We start from the raw sequence: 23301 nt of genomic DNA on the forward strand, positions 1-23301 counted from the left end.
TTGAGAGGGATTTTAAAGGTGCAAAAGATTTCAGGGTCATTCAAATCAAAGGAAATTTGATTTGAGTTTGTGCCTGTATCATTTTATGCTTTCAGAGTACAAGAAAACTCAACCAGGTCAGGACCCTGCTCTCCAAGCCTTCGTACGGACCCAAGCCATTTTGCATATGCAACAATCCTCATAAATGATGTCCCTTCAATTTATTTTATGTTAAGATTTGCTAAGCAATTAAATGTAATAAAGTCTCCTTGGCCAGGGCAGAGCAATGGGCCTCACCTGCTGTAGCGATGGCCATGAAGAGCCATGCTGAAGGGCTCGTTTCTTGCCTCGCTAATGCCAATGGCAGAATTCCTCGTTGACTTCAGTGGGAGTTGCGTTAAAGCACAAAGGAGGCTCAAAAAGAAATAACTGTCCTGAACTGGTGAACGGGCACTCGTCGCGTTTCATCTTTGTGCCTTCTTCTGTTGGGGAAAATCCTTTCCTCGACCGGCCCCTGGAAGTCAGGTCTCGCAACAAGGAGCTCCAGGGCACTGCGGTGCGAGAGCTGCTGCCTCGGAAGTGGAGCGATGTAATAAACCAAAGCCTCGTTTCAGAGCCCGCGTTTCCCATGAAACAGCAGCCGTTGCTGTTCAGCCTGGCACAGAACAGGGCTGGATTAATCTCTTATTCTTCATTTGAAAGGCTCTGTATTAAAAGACTAAGGTTTAGGATTTTACATCCATTTAACACCTGGCTAAGAATTGGGGTATGTGTTCAGATATTAATGTGACTAGAAAGATATATGCTCGGGTTAAGGTTATTTCAAAAAAAGAAGCTGTGTCATTAATAATTTTTGGTCAGGAGCTCTGCCCGTCATCAGGAGATAAATCAGCTTGCAGCAGCTATGACAGCTCTTTAAGTCTGAGGCCCGAACAGCTTAATTGGGGAAATGATCAATTCTAAGATGCATAGTCAAGATGACATCCTTGGTGCAGTAAATTCTTTCAGGAATGAACATGAATAAAATGAATATATTTATGGAACAGTGATGTAATTCAGAATCTCGGCTGTTAGGGAGCCTATGGATCTTCATTTCTTCTCTGCCCTGTAGCAATTTTCCGAGGCTCCAACCTCAGATAGCGGTGAATGATCTGAAAACTGCCCTAGGTGAATGTAGATTTTATAAGAATGAAGAGTCTTTGCAAGTACTATGAATGAATAAAAAGTCCGCATTTCCCAGTGAGTATTATGCATCGACTGCACTTATTTTTTCTACGTATAGGGTAAACATAAGTCCTCAAAAACTACTACCTGTGAGTTGCTGGAAAATATTGCCCCTTTCCAGTGACAATTACATGCACTGTCCCCATCCATAGTAATACAGATCCTATAAGCATTCACAGGTCTTTCTGTATTTCCTGTGCCTGACCAGCATTTGAAAATCCCATGGCTTAGTTTTTGCACCTTTCTTGAATTAATGATTTATTCAGCTGAGGTCACTTCAGAAAAGAGATACTGATTCACATTTTGGTGAAAATGTATTTGCTTCAAGGCCCTACCAGCTGCCTCTCCCTCCCTGCTCGTCTTCACGACAAGGAGAGCATCCTGCGGTACGTACTACTGCCGCCTCCAAGTACCTCATACAGCAAGGTAAATCTGTGGGGCCAGTCATGTCTAGGCAGAACTGCGTGAATAATGAAAACAATTTCATCTTGTGATTTATTTAAAGAGTGCATGTAATTCCTCAGTGGAAAGTTTGGACAAGCATCTTAGGGCTCCTTGGGGATGAGGTCCCTGGACTGCTCTCTGGTTAGGAGCCTCTCCTGGTGGTCAGGGGACTGGGGAGGGTGGTGGGAGCAATGTGAGAGGGACGGTGTTCGGCAGCAGATCAAGAAAGTCCCAAGGTGGGCAATGGATGCAGGAGAAGGATTCTGCCTGTGCATAAATGGCACGATAAAGAGACTTGCATGTGGTGCTGAAGTTGTTGAAAAAGAAAAATATTTGCATGGAGGTCTGGGCTGACCACTCCATCCCGCTGTCCCAGGGGCGTCCCTGGGATTTCTGCAGTTTGTGTGGTGTCCTGCTATGGCACCAGGGAGTTTCAAAGGGGTGTGATTTGTTACATGGAACAACTAATGGTCTGGCAAGTTTTCCTCTGGACACTGTCATTACATTATTCAGACACTGGTAGCACTGGCTGCTGGCTGGAATTTGCTTTGCAAGGGAGGATGGCTCCCGTCTGCTTATGTATATTGCTGTAATTTCAAATCTTGCCTGCACCGAGTGCTTTTTTCCCCTGACGAGAGTTATCAGGCATGAGACGCACCAGCAGCCCCGGGGGGGCTGTGCCCTGCTGCTGATCTCGGAGACAAGGCTCACACGAGGAGGAACCAGAGCAGGGGCAGGACACAGGGGAACTGCTGCTGCCCATGGAGGCTGCGGGTGGGCTGGAGGTGGCTGCTCGCCCACCGTTCAGTTCTGCTGCTGCTGCTGGTGCTGTAGAAGACCAGGTGCTTTGCAAACTGTCAGTGTAGCTTTTCTGCTAGGTACCCACCACAGAAATGGGTTCTGTAGCCTGCTAGGTGTGTACTAAGCAATTTTGGTTTCAAATTAGGTTATTTTCATTCTTACAAGGTGCCATGTGCCTGCACATGTTCCCAGGGACGACAAAACACCGCAGTAGCCGTTCTTAAGTTATGGTCGGTGACTTTATGCAGAAGAAATGGCTTCAGGTTATGTGAAGAGTATCCATTCATACACAGGTTCTTGATTAACCTTGCAGGTTCCTACTGCGCTGCTACAGTGAATAAAGCAAGAGGCCACATGAAAAGCACTTTCATATTGACATAAAGCAGAGCAGACCAAGTGCTCTTACCGTGTATTTTGTCAAAAAAATTTTCATGCTGAAGTTTAAGCCACATAGCATAAATATTTCCCAGCTAGCAGGCACTGATCATGAAGCACATACTGGAGTGCGTGACTCAGGCCATCAAAAGAAAAGCTTTAACATGAACTGTGTGAACTCTAAGGAAAACCTCCAGTTGAGCTATCATAATGTATTTTAAGTGACTTGGATACCTTCCCGTCTGTGGTGCGCTTTAATGAAATTTGTCCTCTCCCACTCTGAATGTGTGTGTGTGTGTGTGTGTGTGTGTGTGTATTTAATAGATACAGGGCAGCGAACTCCCCAGGATTAGCTAATGAAAATAGCACTGTAAAATGAATTGAGCAAATCGATACAGCTGGAATTTTGAGCACTGTGACAAATGCACCAACCCGAAACTCCCCTCTCCCATCGCAGCCAATATTTTATGTGCAAGTATGTGTTACAAACTTCTAAAATGAGACTGCTATTTGTAAATTAAAATTGACTGGGGCCAGATGCTTGTGCTTAGGGAAGCAAAGGAGAAGGAGGAGCTCTTCAAGTAGTGGAAGATGGGACTGCCCTTGGGAGCTCCGGGTCATGCTCGCCATTAGAAGGAAGCTCAAAGACCCTCCTGAGTGATGCTGGTGTGAGGAACTAGGTTCAAATTTGTGAAATAACACAGGGGCTGAAGGAGCTGGGGAATTTTTCTGGGGTCCTTATTGCCTTTCTGACCCCTCTGAGGCTTCCAGCCCAGTTGTGAGAACACTGCACTGGGGCAGGAGTGAAAGTGGCCTGCAAAAAGAAAAGGTTGTGGTTGGGCCAAAAAAAAAAAAGCCTGTGTGCTTTATATAGTCTCACCTTCTGGGGCTTCATAAACACATCCCCCTGTTCCCTCCAGTGCTGCAGGAACCCTCCCTTTGGGGAATGCAGAGGAAGTTTACACTTGCTCCATTTCAGGAGGAATTTTTCATCTTTCACGCAGGGTAAGTGAAACATAATTTGAAATGTGAATGTCATAATTAAGTCTAATTATTTTACCATACTTTTGCCTTCATTAGACATTGTGTTTGTAATAATTGCTGTAATCAACCATATGGTTAGTATTAACTCCTTAACTACGTGAGGGCAGATGATCCCTGCAGGAGGAATAGATGACTTCCAGGTCTGGAGGTGTCATGCTGAGTCCCATCACACCAGAGAGCAGTGGGGGTTTGGCTCTCCTTCACCTCTCACAAATGAGCAGGAGGTTTCAGACACTTCACATAGCTGAGCAGGTTCAGAGGACATGTAAGTCCCCAGACTGTGCTTTGGGCATATCTGGCTGTTACCTCTGCAATGCCAGAAAATGCATCCGTGTGGGTGCTCCTCATTCCCAGGGAGCAAGGCTGGGGAGCTGGCTGAGTTGGGGCAGCATCACCGAGCAGCTCCCTCTGGCCTACAGCTGGGCACTTTTGGTAGGTGGACTGTCATGGTTTAACAGCAGTATGAAGTGAGTCTGTAGAAAAAACTTCTTATGTTAAAAACTTATGTTTATCCACAGCACCAGCTTCAACCTTGTGCCATCAGCTGTAATTTCAAGGCGCCACTACTAGCATCTGAGTGTGTAATGATGGTATCTACCAAACAATTCTCTTTTCCCTGGCTTGTTAATAATTCTGTTGTCTTGTAACTAATGATTCCACTCTCAAATTATTTTTACAGTTATATTATTAAAAAAAAATCCAGATTAAGTACACTGTAATTGCTGAGCATTGTAGGATACATGTTAATTTTTCTTTTGTAGTGTGTCAGGCTGCCAGAATCAGTTAATCAAGTGTTTTATCGTTCTGTATAACATTTGCAATGTACAATACTTACTGAGTAACATCTCACCTGACCCACTATTAGGTACCTTGTATTTTCACTGATCTCACCATAAATGGACTTTTGTTGGCTATAGGGTAAACCATAGGGCAAAATCTATTCTTATGGCTATTTTCCACCTGAATGTTTAACCCTTATGTTGGTTTCTTCATTCAGGTTCCTTTCTTCTGTTTCCAAGAAAGAAAACAAAGAAATGTATTCACTCATAGAGCCAACAGCAGTGATGATCAGAGCTAATCCATGACGTCTTCAAAAGTTTCTTTAGTGGAGATGCAGCAGGTTTGTTCAAAAGCTTTCTGAGCTTCATGGTGGAATTGGTGGTCAAAGCCAGAGAGAGGGTATGCAAAATGATCCCAGTCCCGACTGACCTCAGCTGAAGCTTGGTCAGAGAGCACTTACCCCAAAGAGCTAATGCCTGCTGGGTACCCCTCTCACCAGTGATGAGGGGACAAGGATGATGCCGTTGTGCTGATGAACACAACCATCAGACACTTTTGGCTGGTGCTAATAAGGAATGTTTTTAAGCTTTGTATGTCGAACCTGGACTTTAGACATATACCAGAGGTGGGGTGATGGGCCCTTTGTTACAAGGGAGGGATCTTTGTCTCCCTTGTCACTTGTTTCCTTCCCTTATAAAACAGCATCCTTCTGATGCAGGCAGGGGAAAGTTTCAAAATCCTGGGAAGTGAAATCTGCCTCCTGTTTGCCTCTGGTCCCTGTGGCACAACCTGAGACTGCCCTGAGCTGCAGGAGGTGACAACAGCGCACGATCCCATCAAACAACGCTCCTTTTGTGCCAAGGGAAAGCGCGTGCAGCGGGGAACTCGGCTTATACCAAGATGCGTTGGGATGTTAACTTTACAATAAGTTAACAATTTTCTCCCTTGGTGGCCCTGTTCCTTTCCAAGCTAGGGGAGGCATGGTGCGGGGCGGGGGGGGGGGGGGGCACAGAAAGGGGTACCTATCTGAAAGGTGTCTACATGCATCCTCTCAGTTAATGACAGTGACATCAACATTTGGTGCAGATGAATTAATTATTTAAATAAGCTTTGACAGACCTTTCGCAGAATTAAAATTGATGATTTCCAAGACGTATGCTAGTTTTTCCTTATGGATAATTCCTTGAGAAACAGAAGGTGAAGAGGGCTTTTTGGTGTCTGCTGTAAATAGACTGCTTCTCAGATCGCTTCTTTGTGATTTATTGTGATTTGTTAGGAGAGTAAGAGGGATCTGTATCCAATGTGGGAAGGAAAATGGAGGAATTTGGTTTGTAGTGGATATAATATAGAGGATATATTATTACTCCTAATTGCAAAGGTAATGAGTGGAATGGGGATACCTTTTCATGGGGACACAAATGGAGAAGGGGCTTTTTCAGGTGTGTCTAGATAAAACTTCAAACACAGTCTGAAAGGCAGCAGAAAATCTGTGGCTGAATGCTCACAGGGCTTGTGCAGCCTTTGGAAGCAGACTTGTGTCTTACAAAACATACAAAGCCCTACGAAGCATGGAATAACCACTTCATCATTTTAAATGAGGGCTATAAAAAATTACAGTCAGCACATAATAGGTGTTTTGCACCCATGCTAAGTACTGCCAAGAAAATAGTTACCTAAGTAAATCAATAAAGTATCATTCCCTCCCAAGGTCTTCCTGTCCCAGTCCCTGAACCTCTCATTTCGGAGGAGTACTGAAACCTGTTCAAGATTTATTTTGATGAAAGTAAGTATCTCTGCATTATCAGGCAGTAAAGAAGTTGTTTACTACTACTCCAGGAGTGTTGAAAAATATGTCTGAATACATACTTGCATTGTAGCTATCATAAAAATGTCTACCAGCTATTGGAGCCCCCAAATTGATTTTTTTTTTTCTAGAAAAGAAAGAGTTCAGCCTGAGACCTAGAAATTGCTTCATAAGAAAACCATCTGTGTTCAGAGAGATGGACTGAGGTATCCTGTCACATACACTGTTCAAGTTTGGTGTAAAACATTTCTATTCATATTCTGTTAGCAAATAAGCCTGGGCTGAGGTAGCAGCACCTGTTCTGGGTTCGCTTCCTATAAATCAGTCTAGATGTTTAATATGTTCCTCATTACCGGAGCGTTTGAAAACCAGCAATACACCTGAAAACCAATTTGCTGGCATAAATGTTCCAACAAAAAGTGGTGAATTTTCAGCTCACACTGTCAATTATTGGCAGGAAGCAAATTTTGACTTGGCCGTTGTCAAGGTTAATACAATTCACAGTCATACGGCTCCAATCAAGCTCTGAAAACGCAGTGTGCAGGGTACGCCATTGCAAGAGCTGGAATTCCAGATTTTTAACACATGCAACGAAATCTTTGCACAGGCACTGCATATATGAAATGATTTTCTGAGAAGTTTCAAATAGCAAAGACATTGAAGAAAAGTCTTCATCTGTTTGCAAAACGTGTGAATGGGAGAAAAGCTGACTCAGCTCCTGGCTGTGAAAGGCTTGCCCTGCTCTCAGTGATATCGCACCAAGTAGTTGACACAGCAATGCTGCAAAGGCGAAAATGCCTCGCACTCTGGGGATTTGTCCCAGAAACAAATGAGAATGGTATCCCCTGCTCTGCTCTTGAACTCAGAGCAGTTTGGGGGGACTAAGAAGAAAAAGAGGAGTGCTGGCCTGCTTGGCATAGGGGAGTGGCAGATGGGTTTCTCGCCCCTGCCTCGCCTCCTGGCAGCCTTGAGCTCCTGAGGGGAGATGCCGAGTGATCAGGCTTTGTGCATCTCCTAGCACCTTAATCGATCTCCAGGGTCTGCAGGAGTCTTCCTGTTGAGGGACTGAGCATTTAGGTTGAGATTCAGCTTTGTTTTAGTCATCTAAAAGTTACGTGTCTATTTGAAGCTACTTATGTGGCTTCCTGCAGACAGCAACTTCTTAAGCCTTGACTTGAAGCCTTGACTTCATTTGGATGGGTTTTCTCAAGGTTCCAATCAAGAAAAGTGATTTTGTGGGGATTGGAGAAGACCAGACTTCTGCAAGTCTGAAATCATTAATATTTTAGCCTGCATGGGCACTCTTGGGCAAGGGGGAAAACTTGTAGCACTTGGAGCTATGATGAATGAAGGACTGGAAAAGTCACCCTCATCGTTGGAAGGAGACAAGCACTGTTTCTGTGCGCCTCGTACCTGTGAGTAGGATGGGTCAAGTTTTAGCATCAGATGCTGTGAGCAGCAGGTAACGGGGGCAGTTCAAAAGATCCAGGGCAGCTCTTATGTCTGTGCCTGCGAGGTCCCGCTACTAGACAGAGGAGGGTAGAGGGGCGGTGAAAGATCCAGGAAAGAGCAGATTTGCCATAGGAATTGAGAGTGACTGATATATGGCCTTTCACTCATACAGCTGGTGATTCTCTTTTCCAAACCTGGCATGACATTGACTCTTTGCCATTATCCTCCTTCGCCCAGATGGAAAACATCTTTATCAATATTTCTGCATTGCCTGAGCATAGTCTCTTTTTTAGTAAACTGAAATACTGGGTTCAGAGCAAATGTTTGTTGGGATTTGTATGTTCCATGTCCCTTGTTTAACTCGAAATTCCTCTTTTTTTGCTAAACTTACAAGTAATCCCAGTATTTTTGGTTAAGCTCTTCATTTTTACAACTTGAATAAGACTCTCTTATTGATGTCTGCCTTTATGTTTCTATGTACAAATCTATCAAGACCATCAAGAAATGGTTTCCCAAACAGAATTTATTGCAAAGCTGATTATGTATTAATATATACAAATGACAAATCTAAAACACAATGTCAAAAAGCAAGAAAATGCAATCAAGAATTTATTATTCTCCCATTACTATTCAGCTGGGAAAATAGCTGCTCTACTTTACCAGAATAACTTCCCCCTCCCAAATCTCACACCCAACCTGGGTTTTCTAAGTGCGTGCCACAGAATTATTTGCAATAAAATACTTTAATATATAATAATATCAGAAGTCCAATGTAATTTATCCACCTATTTTTCTCACTTCTATATTATAAAAATTTAATGTCAGACATATACATTGTGTACATGCATGTGTGTCTCTAAACCTACTGGTCCATTTTACAGATGGAATAAGCATCTTCTGCATTTCATAACCTTGCATCTTGTTCTCTTTTGTACCTGTTTTTCCAACATTGTAGTTAAGGTTTCTTCTAGAAAATATTCATACAAGTTCTTCTCCCCAGGAATTGCCTTATCCCAAGCCCCAATTTAACTTTTTTGCTGGTTTTTTTGGTGTGGTTTTTTGGGTTTTGTTTTTTTTTGGTAATTAAACCCCAGTAATTTGCATTAAATATATTTGAGAAAAAAATTTAATGCTTTGCTTTTCACCTTCCCCTCGGAAGGTGACATTGTGACAATGCCATACAGTCCCATTTTATACCTCAGGGAATAACTGTTCATCAGGCCTTTTTCAACTGAAGGACTCATCGTGTTGACCATTTTTTTACCCCTCATATTGTGAAATATTAGGAGGTATGGGAAAATAATTATGTCTTGTGATATCTTTGGTTAGCAATATCACCGCACATTATACTGACACCATTATATTTGCTTGCCAGGTATTGCTAATTATGGATGTATTTTGGATCTGTCAACACCTACGTGCCCATGTAGCAACTGATGAAACATCTCTCATTTGCAGTAGAAAAGTCTTTCCTTTGGGAAGTCCATGGCAGCTGTAGCCCTATTTTTGTCACCAGAAACTGGTTCACTGCCATATTGTCTGAGGGAATATGGTGGTTCTGGACAAAAGGAACAATGGGAGCAAAATGGTTGATATACACACGCGCACACACACACAAATTCATATACAGATAGTATAGGCTACATCGTATACTATACATATACTTGTATACAGTACTATCTCTTAGTAACATACACGTGCATGTATGTGAGTATATTTGGGCACATACACACATACACTTAGGGCTGAACTCTATGAAGCATCCTGGCTTTAATACAGAAATGTTCTCCCTGTGTTTCACACGGAGGCAATCACTCTACAAGCACATACAAGAAGTCATTATAATAGTTATGCTATTTATGGAGAAATGTGTAGCTAAAATGTAGGAAAATTATTGTTCTCCATATTCTCACTTTTTTATTGAAGAAACAAATCACACAGTAAATTACATCTGATTTGCATGAAATGTTGCATGCACCTAGAGCTCAGCATGAACCTGGGAAAAGACATTGTTTTAATTCCATAGCCTTTATAGTGGTTTGTTTGTTTCTTTTTTTTTTTTTTTTTTAATATAAATTTCTGAGCTATAATTCTTATTTGGCTTCTCTTGCATTCGATAGGCACTCCTGGGTATAATTTAACATCTGCAAATCGCCATGGTGGGTGAGAAAAGAGTAATGCCCACTGCCCAAGAGGATGTGGAGGAGAAGCAGGAGGGAGTACGTGCCTGCCCCATGGCAATGACGGATGCTGCCTATGCTGGGAGCTGCTGCCACTTGCTGTGGGGATGCTCAGGGGAAAGGGAGGCTCCTGGGGGGGTCTTGAAACAACTTGGTTGCATCAGCTGTTTGACCCATGCTGAAGGTTTTGGCCTCTCCTTTTCCTGCAGTTTTCCCCCCTTCATTTCTCCGGATGTCACCAGAGTGCTGAAGAGCACTTAATTGCCCATCACAGGTCCCCCTGGGGTGTCCAGAAGCTGGAGAGCAGCCCCTACATGCACATCGGCTGCAGGACACACTTGGGCCAGGTCCAGACAAGGGCGATGTGGCTGGTGTGGCGGTGCACGCTTCCACGGGGTAAACAGTCCTTGCATACGCAGCCTGAAGGAATCTGTCGAAAGCCTAGTCTGAGATATGTCAACAAGGGTGGAACAGGAGGTGGTAGGAGAAGGGCAGGAGAGGGCAAAGGCAGAAGCGAGTAGGGCAGTAAAACCCCTTCAGCCTCTATTACCATCTTTGTCTCCTTCTTCCCCCTTAAGTCCACATCTGAGAGTGCTTCCCGGGAGGTACAGGTCAGTTGATTTTTATTTTCTCTTTTATTTGTCAGCTAAGCTGTTTCCTGGCTCTGCCTAAAGTTTCTGTGACTCACCATTTATTCTCTCAGTAAAAGCCCAATAGCTCAGGAATCTCCCACCATGTGAGGCACAATCTGATGAGAGAGCTCAAGTTATAGAAGAGAAGGGGAGTGTGTGGTATTAGGCTTGTGCTCCAAATTAAAGTATTTTGGGTTTGAGTCATGGTTGTCCCATAGTTAATTGTTGCCACAAGATCCCAGTGTTCTAGGCATTGGGTTCTTCAGAAAAAATGTTTGAAGGAGTGCAGCAAAAACCCCAAAGTGGACAAAAGTATTTCAGCTAAGCTGGTTAAATAAGCAGTGGAATGAAGGGCAAATTGGAAGGATGTAAACACAAGAGAAGGAGGATTTTGTTTTCTAATTCAGAGAAGTACTTACATGAAAGTCTCAAATAATATCCTGGATGAGAGTTTTGGTAGGGTATATAAGGCAGACAATTGTAGGATAAAACTGAATAAATAAATAGCTTCTCAAAGAGTCTTTCTCTTGGGGTTTTCAAAAAAAGGACTGCTTATATCATAACCCTTACAAAACCACAAAAGCAGCTTGCACAAGTTAATAATTATGCTTCAGGTCTCTGTTTTTTTCTGGGAGTGGTCCGTGGAGAGTGCAAGTTGCCCTGGCTTAGCAAGCGAGCCCTTGCTTTCTGATCTGACCTCTGGCTGGCGGCGGGCTCTGGCCCTCGTGCACCGCCAGCAAAGCGTGAGTGCTTCAGCTGAGGGTGACGGGCCACTGCAGCGCCGGTGCCGCGGCTGTTTCTCTGTGTGCCATTGTGCCAGGAGGCCAAATCTGTCCCGTCCTGGTGATGAAACTGAGGTACAGTGGGCAATGCCTCACAGTCAGCAATATTTTAAACAAGTAACACCTTTTTCTGTCATATGGATTTTATCTGAGGGAATATATATAGTTGGGTTGCATGTGAAAGTGTTAAGCTCGTTCTCGCGCGTGTGTGTGCACACGTGTAAGAGAGAGAGAATACCTCCCCATCTAACCTCAAAAGTTTTTAACCAGGTATGCTATACTTCATTCTTTGATGTAGCTGAAAGCATACTGTATCTTGCTAGAAAAACTGTTTAGTATGCTTAAGGACTTGGAAACTAATCTTAAAGTCTAGCCTCGAAGGATGTGATCTATTGCAATTAGAAATGTATTGCTTTGCAATTACTATTACCACTTGCTTTTACCTGCAGGCATAGAAATAAATACCTGTTGCCTGTAGATATTTATACTTTCTAAATTCCTGCAAAGAAGCCAGTCCTAATTTCGGCAGCTCTGCTGGGGTGAAGCTGATGCTTCTAACTATCCCTTGCATCTGCTGAAAAGTACTGCAAGCAACCACATCTGGGTTGTAACTATGATCATGCAATTATTGTCACCTGTCTGTTGCAAAAAGTTAGAAAATAAGCATATTTAGAACACCAACCTAATCTGGAAAGTCTAGGGATTGCTGCAATAACCTAGCTTTGGACATATTGAGTGATTTCTTCACCTGGAGAATATTAATGTCCAGACATCTTTTTCATTATTCACTCTTTAGCATTTCTGGAGAATGAGCTACTACGTATGTATCATCCCTCGCTCTTGCATATGATAACCAACTGTCATCAGTACTGCATTTGTGGATATATGAGAAATTAATACATTCAATTAATTAATAGATAAGTACGATGGCATCAGTGTTCAGGGGCATGCTGGCTCAGGAGTGGTGAATCGCTCAGATCTCTCCTCTGTTGGACACTCTTTGAGTGGCATGTCCAGAGGGCGGTTTAAGGCTGCTACGGCAGCCCCTTCACCAAACCTCTGCCCTGACCCAGCAGAAGGAGAGGCTGCAGGAACGGTGTGTGGCTGGTACCCAGCTCTGCCCTGCTTAGCAGCTTGCTGGGGGGGACTCTGAGGACATGACCAAAGCCAGGTCTACACGGGACTCTTGGGAGAGTGAAGGGAAATTGTTAGTATGAAGTTCATAAAGAGCGTGTGTACGTCTTTGCTGTTCTGTATCAGTTTGTCCGTGAGCTGAATGGAGTTTTGAGGCCGAAATGGGGGGACAAAACTGATCTAGGTTAAAAATATTCCCTGCTCCACTTTGTTCCTTGCAGTTTTTGCAAACTTGGGTAAGCTCATCATCCCAGGTCACCGCGTGCTCCCTCATACTGCCAGTGCAATTTAGGGGACAAGGGTCTATGTGTGTGGACGAGAGGGCAGAAGGAGCCCCGAGCCCTCCTGAAGGAAACTGCCATGGATAAGCCTCTTCCCTCTCCCACTGGTGTCAGTCTAGAGCAAGTCTGTCGCAGTCGGCAAAGGCTGGCTTAGCAGACAGCTGAAATTATTGCGTGTCAGAAGCTGCAGGATTTGACAGGAATTTTCAGACCTGATGCAAGGGTTGTTTAACAACCTAAAAGCAGATGGTGGCATTCGCTGAGAGCTGCGTGTAAGTGAAACAACTCTCTCGGCCCCTGCCTGGACTGGCTGCTGCCAGAAGAGGCTGGAGACAGCGCAGAGGCACTTGTTGGGATTTGTTTGTGGGAACAAAACCTGGCGTTATTCAGCACATGTTGGGAGTACATGATGGGGATCGAAGTGTCTGGTGAGCAGCTAGTTTGTGCAGAGATGAAGGAGCTCGCCTTTAAAACAAGATATAAAGGGGGGGGGAGAATTTGCTTTGCTCCTTATGGTGAGTTAAGGGGGATGGCATTTTCTGACTATTGCTTGCTAAACAGAAACCACAAGGAAATGAAATTGAGCAATAAGGGACTGCTGTGTGCACCATATACTTGTCAGGTTAGTGTGCAATGCCGGATTGAGGAGCAGCTGGATGCAGCTGTTCGCCACAGAACCATTTTGGAGTGATTCGATGAATTTCAGCACCTCATCTAGTCATTCTCTCTTGCAGTTACAAACTCTCAAACCAAACCTTTGAACTATAGTTAAGACTGGCAACATTTTTTTATATAAAAGAAATTATTAGGATTTTTAAAGTAAAATTTGTTATTGTATCCTTTGCAAACCTATTCCTTGAGTGGGCTGTAGGCCTTACTGGAACTCTGTTCAGCTTTTACTTTCTATGTGTTTGGGATGCTCTCTGGTAGCAAGGGGTAAAAACAATTGCTTCTCAAATTGTGCCTTATAAATCTTACAGATATAAAAATATATATCTACTCCTATCAGAGTTCACAGACATACATATGCCTCCACCATGGTGTTGCTTGGATCCTATATAGCAATATAGTTTAGGAGAGTTTATGCCATTGAGGAAGGATCATAGTGCTGCAAGCAGTACACACCACAAAGCAGACTGAAATTTCTTTTGTACAGTAGGAAGAGAGATTTCCTGCTGATAGGTGAATGCAGGAGATGATAATGAACACAAGAGCAAGGTTAACTCTGGATACACATGCTTTCACCCTTCTTGCTCAGTTAATCAGATCCTGCTGGCTTTTCCAAGGGGGCTGAAGCTTTCCATGGGCCATTCCCATGATGTAGTCTGCTGTACTGTGGGTTCCCAGGGCCCCTCAAAAATGGGGAGAGAGGGAAAATCTCTGCTTGACTTGAGAGGTGGGAGCACCAGGGGAAGGTAAAGTCCATCTCCTTCTTGTTTTGCTCTTCACCCTCTCCCATTTTTCTCCTCTCTTCTGAATGACATAAAATTACCTCCTACCCCACGCAAGAGGGGGATTGCTACACCTTGCTGCAACCACCCATCACTCCCAGCAGTGCCATTTATTTGACACATACATATACAATCTAGCTGTAGGGATTGCAGCTTTGCTTAGCTTACAGCATTACTCATCAGCAAAGAGAAAAACCTGCCACATCATACCCTACAATGCTGAAATCTCCTCCTCGGTTTTGTATAAACAATTCTCACATTATTGCATCCTTTCACATGTGATTGTCTGAAGCGCTTAAGTAATATGAAATTATCATCGATATAGCTGTTACAGGTGAAGAAAGTCTACAGCATGTTTATGATGCAGTTCAAGCTAGTCATTGATTTCTGGACCTACTGTAGCCCTTCAGGGCATATCTCAAAGCCAAGCAATGTATGTCCTTGAGAGCTGGCTTTTGTAGCTGGATTTCTGAATGAGGTGGAAGAAGTACTTTAAAACCTTTTCATGATCTGACTCACAAGTCTGACTTTTCCCATTGAGGGTAATGTGTATGTCTCCTGCAAACAGGTGATTCTGATATACTGGGAGTTTGGGTTTCTGAACACCATATAAATAGGCTGAATATCAGGGACAGCCTTAGATGCTAGGATGTGATGAATTGGGGCATGTTCTACCCTCCCCCAGTTTGCCAGAACACTTATTTCTCTGAAGATATTTCCCTCTAGGCAGAAGAGCTCAGTGGAGTTGCAGAATCACACATTTTGGAAAAATGGTACTGTATTGGCATCACTGCTTGCTCTTGGACCTGCAGACACATAAAGTTATTCTGCCAGGTGGTGCCTAGCTCTCCTGCTGGGCTCAGTCTGGGAAAATTGCAAAGTATTTCTCACTAACAGGAGAATTCTTACTGTCCCCAACTTTTTGGTGTGGAACTGGAGCTGCAAGATGTGAATTGGCATGCCAAAGTCACCTAACATCGCGCCAGAAAATACTTTTGGATCATAGACTAGTTTTCTAGCTCTTGGGCAAAACTGCACCTCTCCTTATTTGGGGATCTGAATACAGCACTGCTGTCTTGGTAGATGAACACTACGACTTGTCATATACTGCAAGTGCCAGCAAATGTGACCCAAGACTGGAACAATGTCACGTTTGTTGACTATTCTTGTTCTGGCTGAAAATCCCAATCGTATTTCTGATCCAATAACCTTCCAACTTGGAAAGGCTTCTTCCAGTGGAAGCAGTTTCCTGGAGACATAACTTCTTTTCATACGTGGCCTAGTAGGGAAAATGCCAAAGGGTGCTTCTTTCACCCACCCGTGAACACCCTGTCTGTGCATGAGGTTTTATGGATAGCAAATAATGTCAGGAATTAAGAAGCATGGATAGTATTCCCTGCTCTGTCACTGACTTCACTGCACTGCTTTTCTTCTTTGAGCTTCAACAGCTTAATTTGTAGAATGGCACCAAATTATTCTGACCCACTTCTGTAAAATTCTTTGAGATCCTTAACTGCATTTTATGTTTTATTATTTTTCTGCTGTTCCTAATCCTCTGACACTAAATTATGAAAGGGAAATGAAATGAGCAAATAATATATGGATTTATTTTCCTTGACTACACAGAGATATGTACATTTTCAGTGGACATATGGACTCCATCCTTTTGTTCAGAATGGAGAAAAACAATTCTCTCAATAGGATTGCTAGGAAACATACAGCTCACACTCTGTGCTCAATTACAGGCTTTGTAGTGAAACTTTGGTTTAATGCTTTTCTAGTTTGGAGAGCATGTACTATGGTCAGAGCTGCCAAAAAAGAGATAATGTGTATAGCATAAATACTAAAAAAAATATGTCAGCTTCTTGAAATTATGTACAGGGAAAATTAAAACTGGTTTGGTTTAGCTTTTGTATGTTCATTAGTTATTTTCTCACCACCTTTTTAGCATTTTAAAATGTGAGTTTTATCTGCTTGTTTTCCTTACTCCTATGGATTAAAAGTGGAGAGGAAAAAGGAACAGAGAAGTCCAAAACCTGGAAAAATGAAAAATTGTTTTACTTGACAAACCTCAAAAAATGTAACATGAAAAATGTATAAGAAATAATTTATTTCTGGGGAGAGAGTAATTTTTCATGTTAAAAAGTTTCAGATAAAATTTTGGCTTGCTCTGACAATGTCTAAAGCACTGAAACCCATCCCCCAAGTCACAGCACGGGCGCACACAGAGCCTTGCAGTATCATTTTTGCAGGATAATTAGCATTCTGCATAACAGAAGCCAGAGCGGTAAGGTCAGGTTTCAAAGTGGGAAGCAAGGGTAGGCCCCCGAAATTGTATATATGAGTTAGCTGTAACCAGCCTAGCAAGCTACACGGTTCTGTTATTCCTTTAACCCTTTACTGATTAATGTATTTAGCTCGTTGCAGAGGTAAAGTGACCATTTCTGAACAGAATGTAACACTCGCCTACCTTTCCTATTTCCACTGTTTGCAAAACAGATGCTGTGTTGGCTCTGCTGCTGCTGGTCAAGTAGACATAAATGAACAGTACTGTAATCCGTGTATGTATATGTATCTGTAGATTTCTGTATTGATTTTAAGATGCTGTGGGTTTTCCCTCTAAGTCATACGAAATATGTATCTTTTTAGATAGGCTTGCTTTTGCTGCAAAGCAAGGGCTTGTTCCCAATGTCTTTCTACTGCTGTAACGTTCTCATGCTCCTCTCTGGGAGGTTTGTGGTAATTGGTATCACCACTAGAAAAGAAAGATGTTTTAATGTTAACCTCTTAATTTGCTCTTCTGGCAAGAGATACTCCATTTCTCATTCCACCACAGATTTTGTGTGTGACCATGAGTAAACACTTTGGTCCACACTCAGAGGAGCCTACTGAGGCAGCTAACACCTGTAATGGTCTGTCTTTGTCTCGCAGTTCCTCTGAGGCTAAGCAGTGTGTAAGCACATAAAGGATTTTTATTAAAGTGCATGTGTTACGGGCAACGAGGCCCTCAGATAATGCTGTGTTGAGGAGTCAGAGAAGCTGAAATTTGTCCTCCTGAGCTCTGATGTCAGGGTGCGGGTTTGTGCGAGCATTTTCATCGTTCACAGTGCTTCCAGATGGTGAAACGGTGTGGAGTGCAGTTGGGAAATGGGGTTAGTTTCCTGATGTCACATTTGTTATGCGTTCTCCTGGCCACTTCCTAACCAGTCAGCAGTTTTGGTTTGGACTGCAAAAGCTTATAGTTAGTAGAGAAATTCCGCTGATAGTCATCGTGCTTTCAAGAGATATATTCCTAGAAGAAGCAATGATGGGGAGGAGGTGTGGGGCAAGTTACAAATGAACATCAGTGGCTCTGTTAGAGTTGCACAAAATTAACAGAAATTAGATCTCTAGTTATTGAAGAGAGTCTTCTGTACTGAGATAGCTATTAAAATAGAACAATCATGAGAGCCTTTTTAATTGTTAATTTGCCCACTTCAGAATGACCATAGAGTGAAATCTTTGTCTTTTTAAATAACACTGTTTTCCTTAAAATTGGTTTCCCTTTTCAGCATTATCTTTCTGAGAGCACTGTGGTGATATTGTTGGGAATTATCTATCCCACACTGAGGGGAGCCTATCTGAAGCTAACACAGTCCTTGCAAAGTGCAAGGTAATTAACCATTCTCCTCCCCCTATTTATCTTGATTTTTGCTTCCATCTAGTTGTTTTTCACGCTTGTAAAGTATAATTTGCATAGAGTTTTAGCACTTTCTTCCTACACAGACCCTCACTCTCTGTTCTCTCCCTCCATAACATTGCAGCAATCTGAGTGTGAATTATCTCGGAGTAAGGGTGGGTGAACTGTTCTGCCTGAGCACAGCAACACTGAAGACAATGGAGCACAGCATCAGCGATTGACACAATTCTTTCTTAGAGACGTTTTGTATGCTAATGAACCTCTGATGGCAAGACCAGACTTTTTTTGCTGCTAATTCTGGCAATATCTATCTCTAATTTCCACCCACAAGGATCTTCAGAGTAAAAGAGTGAGCAACGAATGATGCTGAGTACTGATGTGACTCTCCTCTTGGCTTCATTCCTATGTTTTGCCCACAACCAGTAAAACAGAGCCTCTAGACCAAAGCACTTGGCACCTGGTATTTCCTTTCAAGTGCTTCTGTGAGCCAGGTTCCTTTCACCACTGGATTCTTCGCAGGAACTTCTCTTTAAAGCTGTCACTGCTTCCTTTGTAATTAACCCACAAGACACATCAGCATAGTCAGCAACCACTGACCTAATAGGTCAAAGTGGTGATGGTCAAGACCAAGCAGCTACCGTGAAATGGTAATGTTCAAGACCAGTAAGAAGGGGCTTTGTTGCATTTTTCGTGCTTTACTCAGTGTAAAATGAAGGAAACACAGAGGTACAGTGAGATTCAGATAACTGTGTTTACACACTCAGTATCACATGCAAGGCATGACTTTGCTGAGTAGCTCTGCAGAAGGTCAAACACTCGGAGCAATTGTTCCCAACCTGCTCTTAGCTCAAAATCTGTGGCTTTCATTTCAGACCCACGGAAGGGCTTATGAGAGCCATGGTTTGTCTGTTTTTCCCAACTAGGTCAGCTGGTTTAATTAGAGACGCTGCGTCTCCCTCCACGGCTTACTTCCCTAGGCTACTTAACTGTTTGAATAGATAATCCCAATTCCTAATAATTACAGCTGCAATATTATATATTTTGCAGAGATAACTCTTTCAACTGAAAATTTAGAGCTGCCAGTTACATCCTCTTGTATTAGTCCCCTGTCGCTAGGCATAGCCTGGCTTTTCTTTTCTTCCCTTCCTGTGTGCCATGCACGGCTTTTCCTAGCACTGCCAAAGTGTTGGTCTGCAAAGGTGTGATTCTACACCAAACCAGCAGGGCTGGTGGGACCACTGTGGGAATTTGTGTATTTTTGTTTAAAAACAGGTTATGGCAGTTTGACTGGTGGCACTACATTTGCAGGTGCAAGTTAATCTGATATTAGCCAGGTTTCAACTGATTTAATAGTGTTCACACCCAAAGCTGGTTTAATTAACTTGGATTTAGACCAGGGCATAAGAGGGGACATGTCAGTTTGGTTATTATTCAACTGAGTAGGAGCCAGCAGCTCTATCTCTCCTCCATTTCAAGCTCTCCAATAGATTAGCGATGTGACCTTGGGCAGATCTCCTGGCATGTTTTTACCTTGCTCTCCTTGGTCTGGATATAATCAATTTCTCAGAATAGATGCAATACTGAACTCACAGGCGTCTGTGAAACTTAATTCTCTGCATGCAGAAAGGGTTTTGGCAGCTGTTAGGGAGTGCAGCTCCATGGGGAAGGGGCAGGGCTTGCCTGCTGCCTGATTCAGTTCCTCACAGAGCGATGGCTGCCAGGAGACAGAGGTCCTGCCATCCGTCGCAGCAATGGTACCTTGCACTAATCCTAAACTGGAAAGTGCATGGAGGTGCAAAGCATTCGAAGTGGCTGGGACGGTCCTAACCAGGAGTTTGCTCTCCATTTGCCAATATGAATTGGAAGTCCATCCAATGGATTTTTTTTTATTTTTTTTATTTTTTTGATGGGGGAAAAAAATCCTCTTTGGGAAAGTAACTTTTTCCCTGTTTTGCCTCCGTGTTTGGAACAACTGTAACAATATGCTTGGCACTTGCAGGGAGCAAATGCTGGAGAAATCACCACTCTGCTAAATTACAGCAAGTGCTGCTGTCAGGCAAACACAGGTAGGGCTGCTCCCATGCTCCTGCCATGGGCACGGCTGTGTGCAGCTGCTGCCTCCCCGCTGCCCATACCTTTTTCGGGAGAATACCTCGTGCTGAAGGCCTGCTCCCACACACCACTCTACGTGGGAAGTATAGACTTGTTGACTTCTTAGCCAACACCATTTAGCCATCTGCTGATGTTGTTGACTGATCCAGCCTTGCTGTCTTCCCTTTTTCCAGTCGATTCGTCATGGAAAATGTAAAAGTTCTCAGTAGCTATCTGTTCATCTGTGTCCTGGTGTAGCTTTGCTGGGTGTTTCTGCTTCACATTTCCATTTCTGCTTATTGTTATTTTGGTTTACGCTCTTTGGTTTGTTTCTCTCAGATAAACCATGGCTTTAAAAGTAAGGGAGGGGACTTACAGGCTGACGGTAATTACTATGGTTTCATTAGGGTCATATTTTGGTGCACACAAGTAGTGTGTCATCAGTCTTGCTTTGAAACATCAGGAGGAATCTAGGGAGAAGAATTGCAGTGCCTTTCATTTTTTTACCCTCAGAACTGATAGTGAGAAGAGATTCACATTTCTTAATTGTCTGCACTGGTCCAGCATGAGCTTCTTGATCAGAACCCCTTGATAAATCAGATACTCTAGCCTCATGCTCCAAAAGAGGTGGGAAGTGAGAAAACTGAGATACGACTCTCTGCTCAGAGCCCACTTATGGGGTTATTTAATAGATGGGAGTTTTCACACAATTAACTAATTACGAGCAAAAGTCAGTGCTCGGGGTGAAGAGCAGGCCTTCAAAAATAAGCGCTCAGCCTCATTTGAAGGTCAAACACTTGACACTCAACATGAACTTAAGCAGGAACTGACTTTCAAAGGGAAAAATGTCTGTCACATTTAAGTCTACACACATATTCTCTTCAATATTTGGGATTCTAAGCTCTTTGAAGGTAGTCTCTTCACTTCCCCACAAAGCACTTTTTTGTTCACCTTTGCAGTAATTTTCTCTCTTCCCTCTCCCTCCTCACCCCCAATCCCCTTAATGTTACAAAAGAATTTGCTTCTGGGATGAGATTTTGCTTGCTGAGTTTCAGCCCCAAATTATATTTTACAGATGACTTTGAAATTCCCTGTAAGTGTGCTCTCATTATTGGATATCTTTGATACAACTTTAAATACAACTGTGCAGACATCGCTGCTATTCGTGCTAGGAAAATATAAAACCTACACAGAGAAAGCAATAGTCAGAGCCAAAACCCCCTGTAATAGATAAAAGTAGGGGTATGTTTCAGATATGGGACCCCAGCCTCGTAAACACTGTGAAGATCTCTGAATTAGTCACTTCACACAATATTCTTAGGGGAGTTTTAATCAGACCGTGTTGTGCAGGGGCTCGTCCTGAATGTATTCAGCCTGGGGAAATTACCCTACTCTGGTGTCCCTTTTTTCTTTCCCTTTTTCTTTTTCGTTTCCTTTTTTTTTTTTTTTTTTTGACATTCCTCTCTCCTGCAGATCAGTACAGCAAAAGAAGATACCAAGCAAGAGCAAGCCAATCAAGGCAGTATTGTGCTGAATAAGAGGCACGCTTGAAGTGTGTTGACTACAAGCTACTGCAAACCACATACATTTTTCAACAGACTGGAGGACCAGTTCACAGTTGGAGGGAAATACTGGGCATGCAAAGAGAATGTGGACATTGCAATTGAGAGTAGAAACTCGTCATCACTAACGTTTCTTCCAACAAGTCAAGGCCTTTTTGTATTTTTCAGATGGCTCAAACGCTCATCCCAGGGGTCAAAGTGAACAGGCTAAACTCAGAGGAGGAATCTACTGCCCCAACAGTTACACCAAGATGGACAGCGACTCCCCATCCCTCACCTTTACGGACGGCAGCCCTACGTATTCAGAGGTGTGCACAGGCGTCCTGTGCAGAAGGGCGCAGCAGAAACCACCTGTGCCTCCATGTGCCCCAACACAACTCGTGACAAACTCTGCTCTGCCTGGGACTGCCGGTGTTCTCCTGGGAGAGGCTGCTGACGTGGTGGATGAGAAGTCTCACAAGACCAGGAGAGCAATGCCAGAGCTTTTGTTTGTCACCCCAGTTTTGCTTCAGAATGGAAATGGGAGGTTTTTGGTTTTCCCTTTTTTTGCATACTGTAAAACTTTCTTTTTCTGTGTATTGCATCCCTCACTGTTTCAAAGTCTCCTCATGTAAGAAATGCTTTGAGATCATGCTCACAGCATGGAAAAGAAGAAAAGTAGAAAACTTTGAAAGGGATTTCTTATAGGGTTTTATGAATAGGGATTTATAAGTGGCAAATACTTCCAGTAGACTGGAAGTTTCTGTGGTGTGCCTGTGCAAAAGGACTTGTCAAAAAATTCAGAGTTCCTTTACATGAAGCTCTTGGCTGATTTGCTCTATCAACAGTGTATGTTGTACTGATCCTTAAGGAGCAGGAGGAGCTAAGTGTTTCTGAAATCCTCCCGCTGTGCCATTTTGAAAAGTGGTATTCATGTAATGTGTACCCTGGATATCTTATCATTGAGACATTGTTCTGAATATTTCTGAAATTCTCATGCTGTGTGTATTGGGTCTGGCTGAGATGGAGTTAATTCTCCCCACAGCAGCCCTCATAGTGCTGTGCTGTGTATTGGTAGCTAGCAAACTGTTGATAACACACCAGTGTTTTGGCTACTACTGAGCAGTGCCAGCACACATCAAGGCTTTCCAACATTTCTTTTTCCCCAGCAGCAGGCTGGGGGTGGGCAAGATCTTGGGAGGGGACACAGCTAGGACAGCTGACCCAAACTGACCAAAGGGATATTCCATACCATATGATGTCATGCTCAGCAGTAAGAAACTGAGACCAGGGGGAGGAACAGGGCGGGGGCATTCGTTGTTTTTTTTGTTTTACAATGTTTGTCTTCCGGGGTAAGGGACACACTTACTGAAGCCCTACTTCCCAGGAAGTGGCCGGACATCGCCTGCTGATGGGAAGTAGAGAATAATCTTTGCTTTTTGCTTTGCTTCCGCGCGCGGCTTTTTGCTTTAGCTACATTAAACTGCCTTTATCTCGACCCACGAGTTTGGGATTGTTTTTTTTCTCCATCTTCCTTTCTCCCCTCCCTGCCTTGCTGAGGAGGCGAGTGATAGAGCGGCTCTGGTGGGCACCTGGCCCCCAGCCAGGGTCAACCCACCACAGTCCT

The sequence above is a fragment of the Balearica regulorum genome, chromosome 3, assembly GCF_011004875.1.
Source record: "Balearica regulorum gibbericeps isolate bBalReg1 chromosome 3, bBalReg1.pri, whole genome shotgun sequence".
Lineage (NCBI taxonomy): Eukaryota > Metazoa > Chordata > Aves > Gruiformes > Gruidae > Balearica > Balearica regulorum.